General features: G+C 35.1%; 1 protein-coding gene across 4 annotated transcripts in view; it reads left to right on the forward strand.

The window, feature by feature from the left end:
• The window catches only part of LOC118739644, a 260,844-nt gene that overhangs the window by 132,387 nt on the left and 112,209 nt on the right, over positions 1-16,248 (forward strand). The gene's annotated exons all lie outside the window — the stretch shown is intronic.

Genomic DNA, 16,248 nt, shown 5'->3' on the forward strand with positions numbered 1-16,248 from the left:
AAATGTTCGCGTGTATACTTACATATTTATACTAGCAGTACCCCGGTGTGCTTCTCTACACCAAATATTGAAAAACGAATGAAAAGTCCTGGAATTTTTCTATATGAAAATTTATCATTTGTTTTATTTCAAAATTTTTGATTCTTTATTTTAAATCTTAATCCAACAGATTTGGATATACAACATTTTTTGTGTTTCCATCTTGGGTATGAATAAATAAACAATTTGGAATGCCAACTCTTGAACAGGCCACGTATAGCTACCAATTCCAGTAATCTACCACAAATATTTCAAGAGATATACCAGATGAAAATTTTTGTTAGTATGGGTGGTGCCACGCCCCCTTTTCCGAATTCGGGGAAACTTAACACAAACCATCTGCATAATAGCCCGACTATGCCGTATAAATTTGGTTGAAATCTTGCACTTATTCTTTATATATAAGATGTGAGGTGCCACGCCCTCTTTTCGAATACTGCCCATTTTTATCCATGAGTATGGAATTATTTGTTATACCTCTATACCGACTTCCAGTACTCTACCACAAATATTTCAAGAGATATACAACAAAAAAATTTTAGTTAGTATGGAAGGTGCCACACCCATTTTTACGAATTCGGGCAAACTTCACATAAACCATCTGCATGATAGCCTGAATTTGCGGTATAAATTTGGTTGAATTCGGTGAAGCCGTTCTCAAGTTACAAGCTCACACCAAAAACGTGTACTTATTTTTATACATAAGATACATACATATGCCACGCCCCTTTTCCAAATTTGGGAAAACTCCACATAAAATATCTGCATGATGGCCCAAATATGCCGCATAAATTTGGTTGAATTCGGTGAAGCCGTTCTTAAGTTATATTGTCACACCAAAAACGTTCACTTATTTTCATATTTTAGTTAGTATGGGTGGTGCCACGCCCCCTCTTCCGAATTCGGGAAAACTTCGCATAAACCATCTGCATGATAAATCGAATATGCCACATAAATTTGGTTGAATTCGGTCAAGCTGTTTTCAAGTTATGAGGTCACACCAAAAACGTGCACTTATTTTTATATATAAGATGTAGGTAAAAAAAATTTAGCTACCATTTTTAGCCACAACGACGATTTTTAGCTCTTTTTTAGCCCTTTTTTAGCTGCAATTTAGCTACCACTAAAAATGTTTCGCGGCAACACTGGCTACCACACACAAATGTACTCATTCCATAGAGGCGTTCGTATTCAATCTTCGTCTGCATCTACGTCCATAAATTGTGACTTCGTTTTAATAACAAAACTCATACGTTCCCATTAATGCATTCAACGTTGACTTATAATTCCAAGGGATGAAGAGAGCATGAGGAACTAAACGGTGACGCTAGTGAACTTAGTAGATACCACGAAATATGCAAATGCATACACATACACATACACACATACATACACATACATAGGTAAGAGTGCTTGCATATTTGTGAAAATTTGTGATAATACTTAACGACAGTCGTTGCAAACTTCCTTCGAAATGTGACTTTGGCTCTTTTACCTTTACTGCGCCACACGGAGCTGTGCGAGCGCGAACCTAAGTGCTTATTTTATTTTCGTGGCTGCCACCTTTGCTCTGCTTCATAAATATGAACTTTCCGTCTGGGTCTGGCCCCCTGTCTTCGTTTCATTTGCTGGTGGGCTGATGACACGAAGTATATAACCGTTGCAAATTTACTTACTACCTTGGTAGAGCGTTGGGAGTTTTAGCTCAGTGGTGCCAACATCCGTTGCATGCATTAACGTTCTGTTTCGCATTTCCTTCAATCATATGGCTTTGCATGTATGCATGTCTCAGCTTGTGGCATAATAATTTATTCGTAATTGCTGTTGTACTCCAGTCTATTAAAATACATCCCTCGCGTGACTAAAGTCAACCGCTGTTGCACGGACATATATATGTGTGTACTTACTCTCACATGGGCGCATAACATGCAATACTACACTCCCACTTAGTGCAACATTAATGTGTTTTTTTTTTTACTTTACATTTTTTTGTCTGTCTGTCGCCGTCCTTTTATCCTCTACATATACTCCAGGCTCATCTTCATTCATTTTACTTTGCCGTCCTAAAATTCACAACCAACTTCTTCTACATATGTACATATTCACACATATAGATATGTATGTTATAATATGAGTGCACGTTAGAGTGGCTCAAAACAAAACATAAAATATTAAGCTCTCATCCTCTAGAATCTTTTTTTGAGAAAAAATTATATCTAGAACTGCCTCAAAGCCAATGAAGGGTTCCATGTATTTAATATGGAGAAAAAAACTTTTTCGTAGAAATAGTGTATACATAATTCTTGAAAATCATTATTTTTCGATCGAAAAGCTCTATATCTCTTCCAATAATAATGCCCAGTTATTTATTTTACCATTTTTCGGATTTTTTATGCGTCCATTCATTTTTTGCGTTAATAAAAAATAGTTAATTTCAAAAATTAAAAAAAGCGGGGATTTTTATTGGAAGTTTTCAAAGAGAAACAGGGGTTTCGATAGAAAAATATTGATTTTCATAAATTCTATACCATTTATATTAAGTCGTGCTTTCTCCATAAAAACTTCATGGAAAACTTCATGGCCTTTAAGGCAGTTCTAAACATCTTTTTCCTTTTAAACAAAAAAAATACGGGCATTCTGTTTTTTCATTTAGAAAAATCTTAGAGAGTCAGAGCTTAACACTTTAAACTTTTTTCTGCCGCATGTATTTTTGGACCACCCTAGTGCACATATGCATACTTACTTAATCCGACTGAACTCGCCTGAGCTCAGTGAAGTCGTTTTAAATCGTCTCAACTTCACTTTGTAGGTGTAAATTTTGTTTTGTGAGATTAGAAGGGATTATATTTGCATGCTAAAAAGTCACCCTTTGGCATGTTGCAGGTTTCTTTTGCACCTTTTGGCCATTTATCTTATTCTCTTTAGCTCGTAAGCTTATGTTAGCCAAGGCAGACATTCAAAGGTAGATGTGTAATATGATCAAATAATGGACGAATTACAGAGTTCTCCTGGATATTATTTCTTTTAGCAAAGAGAAGAATATTAGACCCTAGTCAAAGAGTTTAAATGGAATTAGTTTGTAACGTAAAATGATAGCATTTCCAAAATTGTAGTAGTTCCAGTGAAAAGCGGATAAAATCGCTTAAGCGGTTACAGCGCCAAATAAGAAGAAGAAGAAAAGCGGATAAAATATTTTTTTTTCTTCCGCTGCTTTTTCTAAAAGTTAATTTTCATTTAATTATTTTAATTTTTTGTTAGCATCACAGGGAGACAGAATTCAATAAAATCTACTTTATCCTGAATTTTTCCCGAAAAAAAATTCACCCGAAAATATTTCATCCGCCCAAAATAAAAACATGAAAACCAAAAGTGAAAAGTGAACCGGTTCGGGGAAATGAAACTCATGATAAGGCTGAATATGTTTATCAAAATAAAATTTTTTATTTATTACAAATCCATTAAAATTTTGTGTTGGCACATTTTTCTGAAAATTCATGAGTAATTGAATAACTGTAGGAACGTGCTGATTCATTTTAAGAGGTCTATTTTTTTCTTCATTACGTCCTCCATGTCCTTTAACAATGCAATTATGTATCTTCAACTTACTATTTTCGTTTACATTTACTTTAGCACGCCCCTTTGCGAATTTTCTTCATTCATGCAAACTCATCGTCTCATTTAACTTCGTACACAACATTAAATTGTAATGCAGAAAGCATTACAAAATGCTTATAGAAATTTCTAAACAATGAGCAATAATTAGACTCTAACTCAATTAGTTTTGCCATGAAATGACTAGAAAGACACATCTGGATTGACTTACATACATACATATGTATTTATGTACGTATGTACATAGAAGTGCAACAGTTCGCACACTAACAGATGTGTAGCTTTGTACCTCGAGGAATAGTAAATCAAAATTAGTTGAATCCACTAATTTGTAAAAGTTTTTATGCAGAACACAAGCCACTTTTTACTGTTAAGGCTGGTTTTCACTATGTCAAATTCAGTGGCATTTGTCGTCAAATAAGTGAAAACACATTGTCAAAAGAGATCAAAAAGCGGTTTATCGATTGAATTGGATCAGGATAGGTCTTTAGTCGTGTACATGCACTTCGAAATCGGCTATCCGTCAGTTGTTGGCCCATAATATCATTGGCAAAGGTATGGATAGAGGAGATAAAGTTGTGTCAAAATATGTCGCCAAATTTTGGTGTCAATATATGACATAGTGAAAACCAGTCTTTAGAATAGTCGCTGTCACTGGCATAAAAGTATGAATGTGTCATATAAATATGTACATATGTATGTACGTACAATATTTTCACAATCATACCACCTGTTGTGTCGGCGCTCCAATATGGCTAAAAGAATAGTGCAATTTGGCGAGCGTGACAAGGAACATACCACACAATCTGCAGAAGCGCAACCAGCAATTTTCACAACCACCCAGCGAGTGGTTGCGAACACAATGCTTGAAAGAAATGCAACTATGTGGTTTTGGGGGTGAAAGGGAGAACGAACGCGCAGACAATGCTTAGTGCAAAGTTGTAATTATTGTAGAAACAAAAAAAAGCGCTAAAACAGTTGTGAATGGCAACCGCCAGTTGGTGCGGAAAATATGGTCACACATAGTTGGTGAAGAGCATTGAAGTACTGCACATACATATATTAGAAAACTATGTAAATATATATGGTACATGGATGGTATATAAAGGGTTTAGCTTGTGGGAAAAGCCCATGCATATATTCATATACATATATGTATGTATGTACTTAGCACTAAGGTATTTAGTGGGAGCAGAGGCTAAGATAAAAGAGCTTAGAGCAGATGGCGTTAGAACCACAGAGCTATTATGGTTATGCGACCGCAGCACAGTTGAGTATAGAGGAAACGTTTTATACTCGCTGCTCTTTTTAAGAGTTCTTTGTTGTGTTTTTTTTTGTTTTTTTTTTATTATTCATATACTTATTATTTCATATACTTACGATCCTACAGTTGCTATTTGCACCAAGCACTTCATGTTGCGCGCTAGCTTCTGCCGCCAATAAAGTCTTTAATTATTATTAACTTTCTGTTTGATTTTTTTCTGTATTTTGCCCATTTCAGTTCTCCAGCAACTTAGTGTGTACGTACTTGTTTAACAATTTCTTTCTATTTATTATTTCTTCACACTTTTAAGGACGTTTTCTCGTTTCTGTGCCGGAAACTTCAGCAGTATTTATATAATGGAACCAATTCCATGCGAAAGTGTTAATATATATTAAGTGTATCGAGCTTCACTTCAACACTGCTCATAAAATGTGGACAAGGAGAAGTAGTGCAAATGAATGCAACAGAAAATGGAAGTATAGTTATTTAAAGATCAACGTAGTGGAGGCATACGGGTTGCCATAGACCACCCGTGCAATGCTCCTAAAATGGAGGAGAATGTTTTGTTTTTTATTGAATTTTTGAAGAATATGATCGCCAAGTTGGAGACGCTCTATCGTTTTTGTCGTATTACAGAATTCGTGTTTCGACCGAAAGTGAGTTAAACTGACCGGCCGTCAATTTTCTTTAAATGGGACATACAAATTCTTTAACCACAGATTCGGACTCTGCGGACAAAAATACATAGCTTTTGTGGGAAACTTTTTTGCTGAAATGGACTTGCGGGTAAAAAGATGCACTTGCGGTGTGTTTAACCCACTTCCGGTAGAAAGCGGGTCGTATTACTAACTAAGAAACAGAGTAATTGTTGAGCAAAGTTTCCAAACAACATACTATGGTTTGCAATTTTGAATAAATTACCTCAAAACTTACCTACTCAGCAAATCAGTGCCGACATTGTAGTCGATTTATTTCAATTATAAAGCTAAACTGTGGAAGGCACTCAAATTCTAGGATCATAAATTGTATTTACAAATCGCCAATTTTTACTTAACCAAAATTAATTTTTTGGGGTTTTCTGGATCAAAAACCAAATTGAAAGCAAAACATTGAGTAGTAAGTAAGGAAGGCTTTGGTGGTCCTTCATGCAGGAAAAATGGTAGGCACGAGATGATAACTGAAGGTAAGGATTGTAAACTGGATGTACGCGTCTATATGTAGTGTGACACACGCGTTCTGATAGCCAGCCCTAAATAAGAAATATCTCGTAAAAAACTTATAAAAATTGTAGATAAGCTCTGTTGACGTAACCGGTGTAATTTGAATCTGCTCAACAGAAGCTCTGAGTATTCTACTCGATTTATTACCGATAGATCTTTTTATCGGAAATTCAGCTCCTATCAGCATCCTTAGTAAGCAAATAAACTCTCATCTAATAAAAAAAAAACGGCGACACTTCAGCCGCTCTCCTCTTCCTCGTTCGGATGCAGCTCTTGACTGTAAGAAAAAGTATGTTTCAATATCTAAGGAATTCAAAGTTACCCTAAAATGCACTTAATATATGTATACGAGCGCCACGCCCGAGGATATTAAAAACAAAATTACCGAAACTTACTGCTGAAAAGATAATGAGGGGTTTTACCGCACAGGATCGTATAATATTAACCTTCTAAAAACCATGGCTCTGTTAGGTACCAACCATTGCTGTCACCAAATAACCTTTGGACTTCCTACGTCAGTTAGGACTGGCCGAGGTGTTGTAAGGAGAAAGGGGGCACAATAAATCTCCTGGCCGGAGTGCATATCTCAACCAATATCTATCTAGCTACGAGCCGTAGGTGTGCATCCCAAAAGGTTAGCATAACTTGCAACAGTATGCAAGGGTTAGGGCTCGAATAAGACAGTTGAATACTTTCTCTGCGAGTGCCTATCTGTTGTAGGAGTGAGACTAAATACTTATGCCTAACAATACATGCAAAATATATCAGAGGGCAGACTCCCCTCTCTGTATAAATTACATGGCTCAGAATTTGTAAAAAAAAAAATAATGCTTAAGCTGAAGGCAAACTATGTAACGTGCGCCAGCAGAAAATGTTATAAGAACCTTAGCCCGAATTTACTAATGGCCATCAATGGTAATACATATTTAAGCAAGAGCCTCAAGAGGGGAGAGAGGGAAAAAGCAATTGCCTACATTTAAACAATTTGGTGTGTTTGAAAGGTGAGTAAATATCTCTTGCCCCGCCAATATACTGACAGTAGTAAAAGCTACTTATCTCAAGCCACTTCACCATATTGAGATAATGAACAGCATGACAGGCGAGACAATGCACGTTCATTTCGATTGCAAGTAGTGGAAGTGTAAAAAACTTGACAGCACTTTGGAACAGTGATGCCAGACATTCTCTGTTAAAAATCCCACGAAAATGGGGAAAAAATCCCTCAATTACCCACATCTTGAAAATTTATCCCACATAATTCCCAACGAATTTAAACATATACATGTTTCAGTAGTAAAGAAGTAAAATTCATATAAAATAATAATAATAGTTTGGCGCTTACACATATGTGCTTTTCCTCCAATTTGTGGCGGTCCCCTTGATGTTGTCACACAAAGGGGAGGGACCTACAGTATTACGCCGACTCCGAATGGCGAGTGTATTTTTATTAGAAGCTGTTTTTCATGGCAGGAATACACTCGGAGGTTTGACATTGCCTGCCGAGGGCCGACCGCTGTTAAGAAAAAACCCCTTTTTCTGAATTTTTTTTCACTCATTCATTTTTTCACTTTAATTTTTTTGCTCACTCACTAAGGGCCTAAAATAATTTTTTGGTGAATTTAAAATTGAAGCACATTCATGTGCTATTTAACATTTCATCAGATAATTTGTTCCGCTTTTTACATGAAACACCAGTTACAACTGAAAAGATTATTTCTTACTCAGTGCTTGAATTGGTTAACGTAAGAAAATTTTCAAAATTGTCCTTATACCTTTTAACAATTATATACCATTTCACTCCACATCACATCTTCAGAACGATTAATTACGTAGGAATGTCGAATATTCTTGAATTTTGATCAATTATGCAACAATAACTGCGTCAAAAGAAAATCCCTTATTTATATGAAATGTCCCTTTTTTCCCTTTTAATAATTTTTGATGCAAAATATCCCTCAAATAGGGAAATTACCCACAATCTGGCATCACTGCTTTGGAAAGTAAAGCTGGAGCGGAAATGAGAGAACTGCCAATAATACAAGACATTAAAATGACAGGCAAAGTTTGTAATGATTTTTTAATGCTAAAAGCAACTTTGGTAAAGGCTTTCGCGAGGTATAATGTATGCGAATTCGCTGCAAGTGAAAATGCTCGAAAGTCGTAAAAACTATGAAGTCAAGGAATATGTATGCACATAAATTTTAGCAATCAGCAGCGTAAAGTGTTGACAGTACATTTAAGGAGAAGGCTAAGAAATTGAAATTCATCCAACAAGAATGTATTTAATAAATTAGTTTGGCTATTTGGCAGCTGCTGTGATGTAGTGGTAAGCAGTGCGCGCTTCCACTCCGAAGCGCCTGGGTTCAAACCCTGGTGAAAGCTACATAAAAAAAAAAAATGTGGAAAAAAATGTTCACTCCTCGGCAGGAAATGGATAGCTTCCGATTGTATTTCTGCCTCGACGAAGACTAATACAAATGCAAACACCAATACGAATAAGAATTAGAAGACGATACCAAAACGAACAAGAAAGCAAAAGATGCCAAGTATCAACAAGAACTTGAATACGAATATGAATTCCAAAACGAATCCGACGTCGATGACTAATACTAATACCGAGAATAAACCTCATATCAAGAGTATAAATATTAAAATTTCTGCACCTTGGAACGAACTAGACATGAATCGAGGACAGTTTCACACAGTTGGTGGGAACGATAAAGCATTCGCTAAAGAAACGCCGAGTTGTACGTAATTAAGATTTTTTTTTTAATTTTTATCGTCAATCAAGGACCTTGTTACCAAAGACATTAAAGTAAAGCCTTTGTAAGTGAGTGAAAATGATATTATATTCTGTCAAATTGTTGTTTTAGTAAATAAAATAAAATAATATGAAATAAGAAAGTATGTAAATTAAAACAAAATTAAAAAAAAATAAAAAAATATGTTAAATGAACTAAAATAAAACATTAGACTGCTTCAAATAATACGAATGTTTTTTTTTCTTTCAGTCCCATATGAAAATATTGTTGTCGGCCACAAAAAAATAACTGTGACAAATTTTTAGTTAATTTTTCAGTTAGCACTTGCAAAAATAAAAGCTTTTAATGAAAAAATATTATTCGCTCCTTTTTAACAAACAATGACATAAAAAATTAAAAAAAAACTTGCACATAATAATAACACAGGCACACAAAAAAGTGGTGTGTGCTTTTAACCAGACACCTACTGACATATATTTCGACCCACTGAATTCGAATCTGAGCTCAGTTAGACTCGTATGCCCTCAAAATTTCGAGGGAATTGTAAAATTTTGTTAGGCCTAAAGCTAAATTATTGAACTATTGTTATAAAGCGCACAGCTAATGCAAATAGGACCAGCGAAGTTGGAAACATTTTCCATTGCTCTCATTCATTACGATTTCTGCCTCAGGCACTGGTTTTCCTCATGCAAATGTAATTTATAATTCGAGCAGCTTCAATAATCATGGACATTTTTAAATTTGCAGGTATGTTTGCACATAAGGGCGGCTCAATTTTTATGGAACGACTTTTTTCGACATGGATCCTAGTAGATTCGGATTCAACTACAAACCCTTTGCTTCAAAGTCTCTTGTGTTTTTCTTAAAAAAAAAAAAATAGATGAAATAGACAGATAAAAAAATAATTCGTACCAAAAAACTGCCAAGTACAACATTCGTAACACTTTAGTAAAAATTAATCTGCCTTTTAACTTTGTATTAATTAAAGATAGCTTCTTTTAAAATTCCAATGACTTCAGAGCTATGATTTTTCATAGAATTGAATGTAGAATCCGATTCTGCTACTACCGCTGTAGAAAAAAAAAATTTACCCGCCCTAATGTACATGTACGTATATGTATGTATATGCATTTGTGCATCCCAAACTATGAAAGAGTATCGTAAAAATGCTTGAAACTCGAGCTGCTATCTCCCGCTGAGCCGTAATGCCCATACTTCAATGCATATAATACATACATACATATTTACGCATCATGTATGCACATATCGTCGTTCAAAGTACAAATCCGCATATCGTGGTTCAACAAAACCTCGTAACTGACATTTTTGCCAAAAAAGATATTTGCTCATCGGAAGCTCCTGGCACCAAGCCCTTATCCATTCATACTAAAATATCGATACTTAGATATAATAAGAAGAGATAATTAGGGATGAAAGAGAGAACCGTTTTGAAAGAATGCAAGTTTTACCCTCTTCTATGAAATTTTGGCAATCTCACATACGAGGTTTTGCATTTTCTTGTTACGTGGTTTTGTACCTTAAACGACGATATGTGTGTATGTAGGTACTTACGAGATGTATATGTATATTTCTGAATGCGCACGGGCCGTAATTTGCATTCGAGTGTATTTTTCGGACCAACGTTTATGGCTTAAAGGAAAATATAGCTATTATGAGCATACCTGCCGCATCCGAATTGTCGGCAGACTAGGTAAAATAAAAGGCAATGGCAATAGCATCTCTAACAATGACTACTCTATGCGAGTAGAATAATGAAAATTATAGGCAAAAAAATAACGAATAACACAATGGACCTCGGCCCAATAGACAAAGGTTGTGTGCAGCGTGGATCATTAGTTAAATAAGGCGGTGGTGATCAATAATGAGCATACAAACACATAACACGCACATGACTGTAAAAAATGGATAGAACTTATACGAACGTCTAGGTACATATATGCACACTAGGGTGGTCCAAAATAAGTAAAGTCGGATTTTTAATGCTCTCACCCCTAGGATTGTTTTATACCGCAAAAAAGTGTACCCCTATTTTGTTTATTTTAAAATCAAAAAATATTTAGAGGTCGCTCAAAGCGCTCAAACTTTTCCATGTATTTTGTATGGGGGAAAAACAACTTTTCGCGAAAATGGTATGGAATTCTTGAAAATCAGTATTTTTCGATCGGAAAACTCTGGTTCTCTTCAGGAGACTTCCGATAACAATATTCAATTATTTATTTAATCATTCTTTAATAATGAGGATTTTTTATTTATCCCCCCATCGCATTTTCTGGCATTTTCTAGGGGTTTTGGCGGTCCTATAAAATATGGTTACTAAGAAAAAATGGTTAAGAAAATAATTGGGTTTTATTACTGGTATACTTTTTTCGATATACTTAGAAAAATCCTAGGGGGTGAGAGCATACAAATTCCGACTGTACTTTTTATTACATGCATTTTTGAACCACCCTAATGCACACATATGTTTACTTATTAATATTTTCGTTGTATTGAGGTGGTGAAAGGTAATGCACGACAAATTCATGAATGAATTTGCAATGAAACGTTGGTGGGTGAAATAAAACGCAAAGTCAGTCGTAGGGGGAGCGTCAGTTGCTCACACTAACCATCTCTATTGAATATTACTTCCTACTTGAAACCTATTTGGAAATCTGGGACCCTCCCAATATAACGTTGAAAAAAATAATTACTTACAACACGCAACTGCATCATGCAATGAGTTGTTACCTTCGCCTACCATAGCGTGCCGCATTTTAATACATATGTATGTAAGTATGTTTGTATGTTTAATAAGCAAAGCCCACACTTTGGGCGAATTTCGTTTAAGAATGATGTGGAAATACAATATAAATAAGGAGGGAGGGGTTTATGTGTACATACCTGGTGTTTTGGTATATGGTATTCGGCTATTAAAATGAAAACATTGAATATAGAGTACTCGTCACTCCTCGATTGAAGTACGTATTTAAGTATCCTATGCATTGGGAAATTTTCCACTGCTGGGAAAATCTCCATTTCTGGTTAACACTAATTCCCAGTTAAACATCGTTATCGACATTACCGACCCCATGCATAAAACATTGAGTAGAAAACGATGTTTAACGGTGGATTAATGTTAACCAGAGATGGTGAAAACGGCTCGTAATGTTGCATGCGACCACTGGTCATTTAAATCACCGAGTAAACAACACAAAAAGGCAAATATCAAATACCTATTAGGTTTAGACGTTGGCAACAGGAGCACCGCCTACAATAGGGTATCTAATGTTACAAAAATGAAAATGAGTTTACTGTAACGACAGCAAATGAATCACAATAACAACATTGGTAAAGCAAAAAGCCGTCAAATACGAACAATAACAGAACAAACATGGAATACGCTGGAAAAGCAACATGCAACAGCTCACCACAGCCCCAACAATGACAGTAGATGTATACCACACACAAAGGCACGTAGAAAGCCACAACACAATGCCTGCCCATTCACTGCCCATTTGAGCATCAATACACACATATGTACAAACTGTGGCAATCGTGTAACAAACGCATGTCGAGATAAGCAATTCCTTGATTTTCCATTCGCTCTAACAAACTATCGAATACACGTATGTATGTATGTATGTACGTTTTGCTGGTACTGCATTTGTACGGATACGTAAAAGTATGGAAAATGATATCCAATTAATTTTTGCTTCAAAATAAACATTTTTTGGAGAAACCGAACTTTATATACCCGGTGACATACTAAATATCGGTTTTTTTTGCTTTCCCGGATAAGCAAGGATGTGTTCCCTGATTTCAAACATTTTCGATAATATGCTAAATTAAACTGAATGGAATAATTTAATTTAAATAATAGAAAAGAGTTTCTCTGAATATTGAAATATCCCTATGATGAACGCAAATGAACTAAAAAGTAGAAAATAAAGAATTTTAAAACTTTAACAATAGCACAGATTTAGAAAAAAAAGGTTTCTGCATATTGAACAATAGAGGCTTTGTTCCCCTATCCCTACGGATTTTTTCCCTACTAGACCTTCAAATGACCTCGAACCTGATGTGATGGAGGCTAACAGACTTCGGATTCGCATTCAGCGCGTCGACGTACATATGGATATAGAGGTTTGGTTCAATATGTCGATACGTTTTTTTGTAAATCTGTGTAATCTACGTTTTATTTTATTCAAGGGCGCTTTCAATAAACGAAACACGACGACACATAATGGCAATATAATTGTTTTTTTTTTCAACAAGAATTTGAAACCAGTTAAAATTGAGCCATAATAAATAAGTGGGCCAATAGCTATTTTAGTAGTCGACTACGAAATTTCCGACAAGTATTTTATTTTTCCATGTGTGATTGATGAGAAATATTGTATGTTGTAAATTTGAAATCAAGAGAAAGAGTAACCATTTTATCAACATATGTACATACAAACGTTTCGACTCCAGACTTTAATGGAAAGACATATTGTGTGCTGTGATCTATAATTTATATTTCCAATTCATCCGCAATCGTGGATTAATTGTTTCTCCCCCTCTTGTTTATTATTTTCATTGTCGGAGCATTGGAAACGCCTGTCATTTGCGAAAATTTCATATATGTATATTAGGGTAGTCCTTAAAAAATCAACGATCGGTAATACCTTGTCCACAGATACCACATATAAATTTTGGTCCCAATTGGAGTCGCCTAAGGCGTATCGTAAAGGGGTCAAAGGCCAGATACCTCTATGAACTAAAAAAAATTAAAAATAGAAATTTCATTTAATACTCAAAATCGATACTGCTAAAGTCAAGGATATCACATATAAATTTTGGTCCCGATTGTAGTCTATTAAGACGCCTTCATAGGGAATCTGACCTTTGACCCTTGCATTTAAGGGCCACCCGCATGTATATACATACATATATGTATATATATATACAGTGACTCAAACAAGTGTGTGTTAATTTTTTTTTTTAATATTCACAATGTTTTCCAGTTATTTACTTTATATACTTTTTTTTTGTTGACTTCTATAAAAATACTGTCTAAAGCTTGGACCATATAAATCAAGGAGTCAAACTTCATATAAAATTTAGATAAGTTCAATAAATTTTCATTAAAATTTCTAGCTTTTTAATCTGAATCTTTAGAACATTTTTGGATATGCAGTTTTACATATAGCGCATACAATTTAGTCTAATTAAGTGCAAGTTTCAAGCGTCTAAAAATCGCGTTAATTTATAATATTTTTTCATTCAACTTAAATTGTATGCGCTATAAAACTGCATATACAAAAATGTTCTAAAAATTCAGATTAAAAAGCTCAAAATTCTATTGAAAATTTGTTGAGTTTGTCTAAATTTTATATGAAGTTTGAAACTTTGATTTCCGCAAAGGCTTGGATAATATTTTGAGAGAAAAATAAAAAAAAAACGGTAGCTTGAAAGTATTTTGAAAATTTAAAAAAATCAACACGTGAACACTTGTTTGAGTCACTGTATATTTTAATTTTGAATCTATTCTGACGTGTGTGATGCACTTCGGTTGCGTTTCAATCCAAATGCGCGATATATTTTGCTTCCCCGATACCAGTCTCTTATTCATCTTTCGAAACTGCAATGCAACACGAAAATCGACACCACCCAATTTGCAGTATCAAGGTACACATGCGAATATAAAATGCAGCACTCCATGGCTCGTGCTAAGCACACTTACATATCTGTACGAGTATGGACAACAAATCCCTTTCGAAACCTCCACCGCCCTGTTGCTATGCTTGGCAAAACATGCAGCCCTTTCGAACGACTCGTGCCAACAGCAGTACCCTTTGCGTGTAAAAGCTACGTGCGTATATTTACTCATTATCTTGCCGAGTTCTTTTTGACACGCTGTGCATGTCAGCAGTGTCCTTGCAGTCAAAATGCGAACTACACAATGAGCATTTTAGTTAAATAACTGGTGCCAGTGTAACCCTCATAGAGAGGAATGCAGACGCGATTCTGCTTACATGTATAACTTACTACGAAGAAGCACTTTAGTGACTGGAAGCAAGCTAGTTCGGTACTAGTGCATTTTTCTACAGGGTTCAGCCTTTTAAGGGTTGCTTTAGCTTTAGGCAATTTGTTGACCCTTGCACATAGTCATAGCAATTCACTGAGTGCTGTTCTATGCGGTATTCGAAAGAAAATCCTGCCGAAATTTCGTTTTTGATTTTGGCGTTGCATGTCGCTGGATTTTGAACACTCGAACGGAAGTACTGGTGGATGGAACAGGCTGCACAGTCGATATTGTTGTTGGTGCTTTTGTTGTTGTCAATATTGATGTCGGAATTGGTGGTGGTTGCTGCGTTGAATGTCGGTTTATAGCCAAGCTTTGATTGTTATTGTTATTGTTGTTTTTTTTTTTAAGTCTCCTCTGAAATGCAGACATTTTCAATCCGCTTGACAAGGTGAAAAGTACTTTGCGCATTGCTTCGGTAGTCGCTGTTCCGCTGCGTAGGACTCGTCATTTGTGGCAAGCTCATGCGAAGATTAAACTTGGGCCTTTATCTACATATCATCTATTTTAGCGGAAAATTATTGGCTTTTAATCAAAATTTTATATGTGCGTGATATTAAAAAAAAGAAGCGGAAATATGATTCAAGTATCGAACGAAAATTAAGCGTACTGAATTTCAAGCGTATCAGTAATTCATTTTCACTAATTTTCGACGTCGCTCAGACATGGTCAAGATAATGAATATTATGTACTATATTCTTAACAGTTCTGCGGATTAGGTAATACAGGTAGGATGTCTCTCAACACCTCTCTTGTAAATGAATTAAGAATCGACTCTGATGCATTACTTATCTTCAAATTTTTGGAATCCCCGATTCTGAAAGCAGTATACATTGACAACTTTGTGGAATAAATTTCTACTCCATAACACAAAATATGAAGTAAAATAAATACTTAGCAGAAAAATGTCAAATAATTTGAACGATTTTACTATGCAAATACCATATATAAAAAACAATTAAATGTTTCCACACGTTATCTGCACAATATTCAGATTTTTAGTCAGGAAAAATAAATAAAATTTTATCAAAACTTGTCACATTAATTTTTGCAGCTCACAAGTGTAGTAAGTGAGACAATGGATCAACATTTACAAAATTTCGCATTTCTCTTCCTTAAATAAAAATATATCATTAATCCAATTTCAGATTGTTTGGGCGGAGTATGGCGATACCATCATAACAATCATCTTAATTAAAAAAAAAAATAAAACTAAATAGCACGTTAAAAAGTACCAATTAAAAACATTTTATACCAACTCTTAACAGGAAAGACGCTTTGGCT

The sequence above is a fragment of the Rhagoletis pomonella genome, unplaced genomic scaffold (genome assembly GCF_013731165.1).
Source record: "Rhagoletis pomonella isolate Grant_MI unplaced genomic scaffold, Rhpom_1.0 Rhpom_scaffold_00005, whole genome shotgun sequence".
Taxonomy (NCBI): domain Eukaryota; kingdom Metazoa; phylum Arthropoda; class Insecta; order Diptera; family Tephritidae; genus Rhagoletis; species Rhagoletis pomonella.